General features: G+C 44.6%; 1 long non-coding RNA gene across 1 annotated transcript; it reads right to left on the bottom strand.

Annotated features, from left to right (window-relative positions):
• Window positions 1-4,941: 4,941 nt before the first annotated feature.
• Window positions 4,942-5,903, bottom strand: LOC146437888 (uncharacterized). The gene is made up of 3 exons (XR_014851991.1): window positions 5,812-5,903; window positions 5,617-5,693; window positions 4,942-5,027 (listed from the first exon to the last, which is right to left on the bottom strand). It is a non-coding gene; the product is annotated as an uncharacterized LOC146437888 (long non-coding RNA).
• Between the last annotated feature and the right edge of the window lie 2,568 nt (window positions 5,904-8,471).

Genomic DNA, 8,471 nt, shown 5'->3' with positions numbered 1-8,471 from the left:
AGAATGGGGGAGGGTAAACCAATTTGTGAGTCTCTGAAAAATGCTGATTCAATGCAACTTAGCAACAAATCATCATGGAGCATCACTTGACAAACATGATCTGGTACTTGCAACTTCCACTGAATTTCTTTCCTATTGTAGCTGAACTTGGGGGAAATGACAGGGGAAGGATATTAACATTTTTGGGGCTGTGAGAGAGCTGTTTTTCAAGTGAGACAGCAGCAATGAGTGTTTTGAACACCTCATACTTCAATGAAATCCAATTTTCTGTCACAAATGTCACACTGAAGAAAGAAGGCACTTGGAAATCAGAACCCAGGATGCTAAGCATCTATAAACTGCATAGGAGATGAATACTTTCTGTGCCTCTGCTGCTTGCAAGTGTATGCTTCTGTCTGCAGCAGGAGCAAACATTAGCCGCTGGTGCAAGGCTTTGTACTCAGAGGGTTTTGCAGAGAATCCAAATTGCAGCTTCCAATTCCCTGCAAAGGCTGAAGAAAACGGCTATGAATTCCCACGCTCGGGAGTAATGTGTGCCTTAAAACATTTCAAAAGAATAGGGATCTCTGCTGAGACAACAGCTCATGAAGGCAGGCTCAGCCTTCAGCTGATATAAGCTCTGGCCAGCAAATGTCTGTATTTAATCCTTGGAGAGTCCCCCATGTAATGCCTGCTGGCAAGGTCCAGTTGGCTCTGGACCTTGCCAAGTTAGCTTCATGAGATCCAAAGGGTAGATGGAGGGAGTCCACGTGATGGGTTGCAAGCCTGGATTGTTTGGGATGGGATGGCAATCTGTAATCTCCTAACCAAATTTGTCCTGCCAAAGAGCATGATAATAATAACAGCCCTCTTTAAGGATAAAGGCAAATTGCAGCACTGAGACTGGTGGGATCCCTAAATTCTTTGCAGCTTAATCACAGCAAAGCAGTCAACCAGGAGGTTCGTTCTTAAGAGGTATGTGACAAATGAGCTGGCCTTGAAATACAGCAAACCTACAGCTATTTATTATTTCCTAGCTGTTCTGCAGGCAAGAGACCATGGTGGCAGCAGCAAGATGCTGCCACCCCCACTCCTTAAATCTGACACCCTGAAAGCATTAGTGGAAAGACTCCCATTCCCCCCCTAGCTGAGGGCAGTTCTTTAAGTCAGAGCCTTCTTGAACAAAACTATTTCTTGAACCGAAATATTTCATTAGCTTTGGCTGAATTGGATAGAGATAAGCCCTCTGATTGCATCCAGAAGTAATATGCATTTTACCTCCTGCCCGATTCTCCACTATAAACAATTTAGAGAGACACTTTAAGCATGTCATAAACCACTCCTGGCTTAAATTTATGCAGTCTTAATAGTGTTACATTCAGAATAAACTTCCTAGTGAAGTAAACAAAGTTAGAAAATAAGGCTTTTGCTCTCCTGGAAACAAAATATATCTTTTTGTCACTACCAAATATTGAGAACATTAGTTCAAAATGTCAAGAAAAATTTCATAGGACTAGGTGTAGGATTTAGTAAAAAAGAGTATGCAATGGCAATTCTTTTCTGTCCAATGAAGAATCAACTGGGAGAAGCCATGCCACACCAGAGAGCAGAACGTGTCCCTAGTTGTCACTTCTGCCTTCCCTTCCCAGGAATGGCAGCCATGGACAAGCACAAAAGCCTGTTTCTTAAAATAGGGTCAGTGACCTGAATGCAGGAGCTGCTGGAGCTTGAAGCTTTGTTTTATTAATCAGTTTTCATGCATTTACTTGAGGATTAGCATAGGCTGCCAGCTTTATCAGCATTAATTTAGAGTACCTTGAGGTATTGAGGACAGAGCTGTCTGCTGCTCATACAGTGTCAGCACACCACCCCTGCTCCCCTCCTGCTAAAGATTAAGAAACCCTTAGGGCAAAGTGAACACTTCAGATATCCACTGCTTGCTACAGCTTTGCACTGTGACACAGCAGAGGGGAAAGTGAACATGCCAGAGGCAGCACTTGCAGGTTGTTTTGCAGCCAGAGTATGGCTGGGGCTGTGAGGCTGAACGAGCAGCAAGCCCTGTATGCTGCTGTCCCCACAAAGCAAATCCAACGCTTCCACAAGAGAGCACAACTTTTTAACAGCAGAGAGGTCCCCAGATCTCAGTACCTGAAGCATCACATCTTTAAAGCACAAGACTAAAAAAAATACGTCCTTTAGGCTGTGGTACAGAGGCTCAGCAGGCACCCCTGCAGCTCATTCCACTGCAGCTCACCTCCCTCCTGGCAGGCTAAACACCTCTTGCCAAAACCAGTCCAGCAAGCCTGGAGGGGTAATCACTCCCCTTTTATCTTACCTGTACTTTCAGTGGATCTTTCGCCCTGGCAAAGGTTTCTGTGCTGCAGCAATCCACATGGACCCCAGGAACCATCTCGGAGGTGGAAGATACTGTGACACAGTTTGGTTACAGCAAAAAAATAATCAGCTGTAGCTGTAACAACATAGCAATTAATGTGTCCCTAGTTGAGCAATTAATTGTTCTCTACTTCAGATGGACACCTGGACATCCAATTACTAGAAGAGCTGAATATCTCCAGTCATTATCTAAATCCATGGGCCCTGAATCAAGGACCACCACCCCCACTGGCAAACATCTTCTACCAACTGAATCCAGGCAGCAGGTCAGGTGTTAGTAAAAAGTCTGCAAGAAACCTCTGACACTATTTAAGCAGTTCATCCACCTGTGCAGTGTAACTACCTAGTCTTGATCTAAAGCACCTGTCTTGTATGGGTCAGAAATAGTCTGGGGCCTTCAAGCAGAAAGACTGGGAACTGTGATCAGATCAGAGGGACAATTTGGGCTCTGGGAGTGACTGAGCATCCACTGGGACCTCTTCTTGCCAGAGCATATGGCAGAGCTGGAAGAGCAACAGTACTCTTGTGTTTGTCCATTGTACATTTGTCATTTCCTCTGGGATGCAATTATGAGAAGTGAATAAATTAAATTCAGAGGTAGGTGCACCAGCTGCACTTTAACATTGACACCCCACCATAAAATAAACGACACTAATCTCTAGAAAGTCACAACAAGGAGGACATAATGAAATAGTAGTTATGGTTTGTCCAAATTAAGTTTTTTTAGACCCAAGCTGTACTTGATCCAAGAGGTTATTTTGCCAGCACTGAAGAAAAGAACGAAGGGCTGCCTTGGGTGAGGCACATTTCTTGGCTGGAAACTGCAGTCCCAAAAGCACCAGAGTTTTACCTCAGGCATCCACATAGTTTGGGATCTCTCCTACAACAGCTGTGCTCCCCACTGATCTCTGGCAGATGCTGCAGCCCTCTCAGATTAGTAGCCTCTTACCATATCTCAGTTACAACTAGCTGCATCTCTTTTCTCAGCTCCTTTGAATGGAAAGAGGTTTGAGAGGACCTACCTGATCCCCCACACTGTCAGGTTGGAGGTGGTAGTCACAGCATGTGAGAAATAGCAGCTTTAGTCAGCATCACAGCAGCTGGAAAAAAAACACGAGGTAAAGTTATAAACCAGGAAATACTAACCCATGGTGAGGTACCTTCCTGGCTGGTCACACCCAGGACCAGCATATCTGGGCTGCCTACTGCTTAGGGACTTTGTATGAGATAGTGTCATGCATTTGAACCACTTGTAGATTTTGGCACATGTCAGTCAGTGAAATGACTCCTGGAGTCATGATTGTGACTTCATGCTGATCATACAAGTGAGGGAAAATCTACTGATTTACTATTTGGGTCTAAGACAAAAGCTCCCTTGAAAAAATAGCTTGCAACCTATGGAAAGACTATTTTATGGTATGTTATGCAGTCAGTGCTAGTTAGCCTGCCTTGCAGGAGGGGCTTGCTACCAAAAGGAATGAACCAGCAGGTACTTACCAGTGCTCGGTACGGGCAGGTGGGAATGTAGACATCTGCCTTCATCAGTGCTTGAATGACAGAAATGAGGAGTCACAGAAAGACACTGAAGTTCTCCAGGTGTAACTGTTGCAGAGATGTACAGAGCACTAAGGCACAAGCCCTCCAACCACATAAGGAAGCTGGTTTTGGTCCTGAAAAACTGCTGGCCAGCAAAGCAGGTAGTGTATAGGGCTGGTACCCAAGTTAATGCAGTTTCTGAATTGCAGCTGGCTCCACTTTGATTGGCTCAGGACACAGGCAGTGGCCTGTGCCACACCCAACCACATCACCATGCCCTGGGACAGTCACCATCGACTACAGCAGTGACAGTGGCCGATGCTCAGCAGCAAATAAAGCCTTCTCAGGGACATGCTTCCCATTAATTATTTCTTTGAAACAATCCATCGATCCCCCGCTTCTGTCTAGGGTGGCTGCCACAAAATCCAGCAAGAGAGTAAGATGATTGCTCTCATGCCACCTTGTGTGACTCACCAGAGAGAAAGGAGCACAGCAGTACAGGGAAGGGAATTACTCTTTTGTGAGTCCGTGCCTGGTTTCAGTGTGTTTAAGTGTCTAGTTCTTGGCCATTGTATTCAATCTTATTTTTATTAGAGTCTTAAAACTTTTACAGCACGGAGAAGTTTGTACCTCAATGGGAGCTTTCATAACACAGTGAAAAACACAACCATAAAAAACAGAAGTACAGGTTGCTCCCTGGCATTTACCTACAGCGCTCTTCTCTTGCCTCATTAACTTTATAAGCATTCAGTTTGCTGGAAATCATTGTAATTTATACTAAATCAGTAAAGTAAGCAAGCTAAAATGCAAACATGTTGAAGTCAGTCTTCCACTATGCACATTGCTGCAGAGAGAAAACTCATTGCTTGAGGGAGGGACAGCTGGCAAGGCCCCCATAGCTGTGCTGTTTCACTGACAAACATCTCACTGGGCAAGTACCAAGGGGAGCTGTGGGCAGGGATATGACTCAAAACAGGGATGTTGTGGGCAGAAGCACCACCACCCCGAGTTTGGGATGTCTACTGACCCATGGATCCGGGTGTGCAATATCCTGTCTCTGGTGCATTTTCTTCTTTCTGTAGTTTTTTTTTCACCCAACTTGTTCAAGTGGTTCAAATCTGAGCAAAGAAAAAGGCCTGTTTAGCTTTGTGGGCTGTATTTCTATGTGATGCTGCTCCTTAAAGAGCACAGCTGCATCGCTGCTAGGCAAACACGCCCGTCTGCCAGGGCTCAAGTTTGTTCTCTATGGGTGGCCAGACTATATTATCTAAAAAACATCCAAAAAAACCCCTAACCTCACAAAAAAAAATTACCAATGGGCATGTAAGCACTTCCACATTCTCCACTTGCTTGTTCTACATAAACACCAGATTTTATTTTTCTTTCTGCTATATGCATTTTTAACCAGCTGTGTATCATTCCTGTTTTAGAACACATTGCTTGGGAAAAAAGGGTGCAATGAGACTTTGCTTTTTATTGATGAAGAAATACATTATCAGGTGTGATTCACAGGGCTAGTCCCCCTGGTTCACCAAGAAGGACATTTCAGGTCTTTGCAGATTTGTTTTGATATTTCCTTTGACCAAATAGGTCACTAAAGTTGACACATATTGATGAAGTCCATCTAGCCCACTATCCGCTATTCCCTGGGAAGGACAGCACTGAATGTTTGGAAATAAGGAAGAAGATACCTACAAGAAATCCTACCTGTTCAACTTCCTCATGTGTGGTTTGCTGCTTATGTTACTGTTTGCTTCCAATGGGCAGTCAACTCAATACCACTTCTAAGCAGGAAAAGTAGATTTCAGAGACAAAAGTGTTCAGCTTTATTGAAGACAGACTTCCTCCCTCTTCCCCTCAACCCCTTTTTACAAAAAAGAGCTCATCTAGCAGAGTCTTTACCTTTCTTGGCTAGAGGACACAGGTGGGCTCCTCTGCACCACAGGTCAGGAGTGCTGGGGAGCAGTGAGAGGATCTGCAAAAAGCTATTGGGACATCACAAGTCAGTTTTACTGAGTTTCACTCTGCACTGCTTTCTGAGAACACCTGATTTCTCCATTTCTAAAAGCAGGAAGGGATAACAATGCCATAACTACCTTGGAAGAGTATAAAAAAGCTTAATGAAGTAATATTTGTTAAGCACTGGAGGATCCTTGAGTATTGTGAATGCTTTTGTCACTTTACTTTGTCCAGTGGTGGTCATTCACAAAAGTACTGAAATGAAGAGCAGAATTTAAAAGTGACTATTTCCACAGACCTCAGCATCCCCCAAACCTGCTTGTCTGAGCCTGCTCTGAGGTAGTTAATATTTGCCAGGTGTTGAAATGCTCAGACACATTTCTCCCTGAGGTATTTAGAACTGTGATCTGTGGAGGCAAATGAAAGGGACGTACTAGGAAACACATTAGAGTTCTTCCTGTGATCTTGTGATTCTTTCCCTTAACATTTTTGCACAGTTTCAAACCAATGATTAACTTTCCATTAGCAAAGCCAGGGCTATAAATGACCAGGGGAACTTGCTAGACGTGCTCTTGCACTCCTGGTTTGGGCTGAGCTGGCTCCTGTGCTGCTCTGGCACTGATGCATAGGGGGAGCGTGCAGGCCACAAAGTGTGCTGTTACTGCAGGTAAAAGCCAGGAGAAACTTCAGCTCCAGAGAGCCTAAAGGCTGGGCCTTTTTACCTCCACAGTAACTGATCAACCAGATTAGGCAAGGCTGGAGTCAGCTGCCTGTGTGGTAAGCTGGCTGCCCACAGGGCATGAGCCATCCCAACATGCAAGATACAGAGATGACATTCTGCAGGGTCCCTTCAAGACAAGCGAGAACAAGGACTCTCAGGGGGAAGAGGAGGGCACTTTTGCAAAACAATCTCTCCAATACAACCAAGAAAGCACCCAAAATGAAACAACAACAACAAAAAAAGAATCAGCCAGGACGATAAGAGCTACTTGGGTTCTGTGGCAGATCACCATGGGTGGGAGTGGGGGAAACCTCCAGGGGCAGCAGGGCACTGAGCTGGTGCTGTAGCATGGTGGGTAGGAAGTAACACAAGTCAGCAGAGCAGAAAGCAACTGCATGGTTTTCACCCTCCTTTGATGGTGACATTGGTGGCCTTGCAGCCTCCAGGATGGTGGGCACCATGCAGGGGTGACACACACAGTGTGTCACCAGCACACCATGGCTTGCTCCCCAGCTGATCTCAGTTTTCAGCAGTTGCTAAAATATGGGGAGCAGTGGTGCGTATGGTAAAGCTCAGTGTTTTTCCACTTGTGTTCAGCCACACTGGAGCTCAGGTTCTTGTGTTAGGCCCCTGCATTCAATGGGTGGTACTCAAATAAAATTGCTCACAGGAGAAAATTCTAATAGGTGAGGGTTAGAGTGGCAGAATGAGGTTCTTAAAAATCTTGATAGAGGCTGTAAGCAGTCTAAAGAGAAGCCTAATTCAGATGCCTCAGTATGCAGCCTTTTTGATTACACCCACAAACCACCCACAACCTCCAAATTGCTATTCTTTAGAAACACCCTGCAGCATTTTCTGGTTTCCAATATACAGCAGTGCTCTAGGCTTAGCTGCTGGATTTGTGCATGCACATGCAAAAATAACTAATGGAGAGCTTGATCAGACAGCAGGATCTTTTCTCAAATGACACATTCTAGTAATAATGGAAATGTATTCTGTTATCCTGCTAGCATAGAATAATGAAACCGTAGCTTTCCCTTCCCAGCTTTTTTCCCTTCCTCTCCTTTGAGTCTTGCAAAGCAGAAATGATCCTTGGCTTGTAGGCTGTAGCAGCCCACAGGAGCTTTAAGAATAGTGTCAGAAACCCACAAAGCCACGCTGTTAATTGGGGACTGGATCATTGGTGACACTTTGGAGAGCTGTGCTGTCATTCCAAAGCAACAAGGTACCCTGCAGGTGCCAAAGCCTGACATTTCTGTGCAGAGGCAGCAGGGTCCTGTGCTGCTGAGACATGTTAGTTTGGCAGCTTTGTCAAGCCCACCGTGGTCTGGGAGATAAAATCCTTCCTCCTGCAGGTCCATGCCCATAATCTCTGTCCCTCCACACCTCTGAGGGGAGCAGCCGTCACAAGGACCAGTGAACATGTTGTTTCCATGCTTTCCTTGTAAGATGCGTGGTGTTATTGAAATCCCTGTCTTGACACTGCTGCCTGTATTTCCCAGTTGCTGTAATTCTCAAAGCAGAAGGCCAAAGGAAAACAAGATGAGGCTGATATTTAGGTTGCCCTGTGAATTTCTGTTTTGTTTCTTGGGCAGCTGGGGTTTTGTTTTAATTGCAATCTCAATTTAAGGCACATGACAAAATGAAATTGAAGGGGAAAAAGAAAACCTCAACTTATTTTCTTCCCTTTCTTACTATTAAGTGTGGTTTAAGAACAGAGTCTTCCCAGAGAGCTTCTGTAACATAAATAAATCTAAAAAGGAAAAGAAAATAAAAGTCCTGCTCCTGCTAACACTCCTGGCTTTTAAACACATTTTAAAAATATTTCAGTGTTCTTCTTATGTTTTTATCCATTTTAGACCTCCATATTACCTATTGTAAC

This window comes from Lichenostomus cassidix, chromosome 4, assembly GCF_008360975.1.
Source record: "Lichenostomus cassidix isolate B80296 chromosome 4, HeHo_3.0, whole genome shotgun sequence".
Lineage (NCBI taxonomy): Eukaryota > Metazoa > Chordata > Aves > Passeriformes > Meliphagidae > Lichenostomus > Lichenostomus cassidix.
Note: the sequence above shows the minus strand (reverse complement) of the source record. Positions and strands in the feature narration are given on the sequence as shown.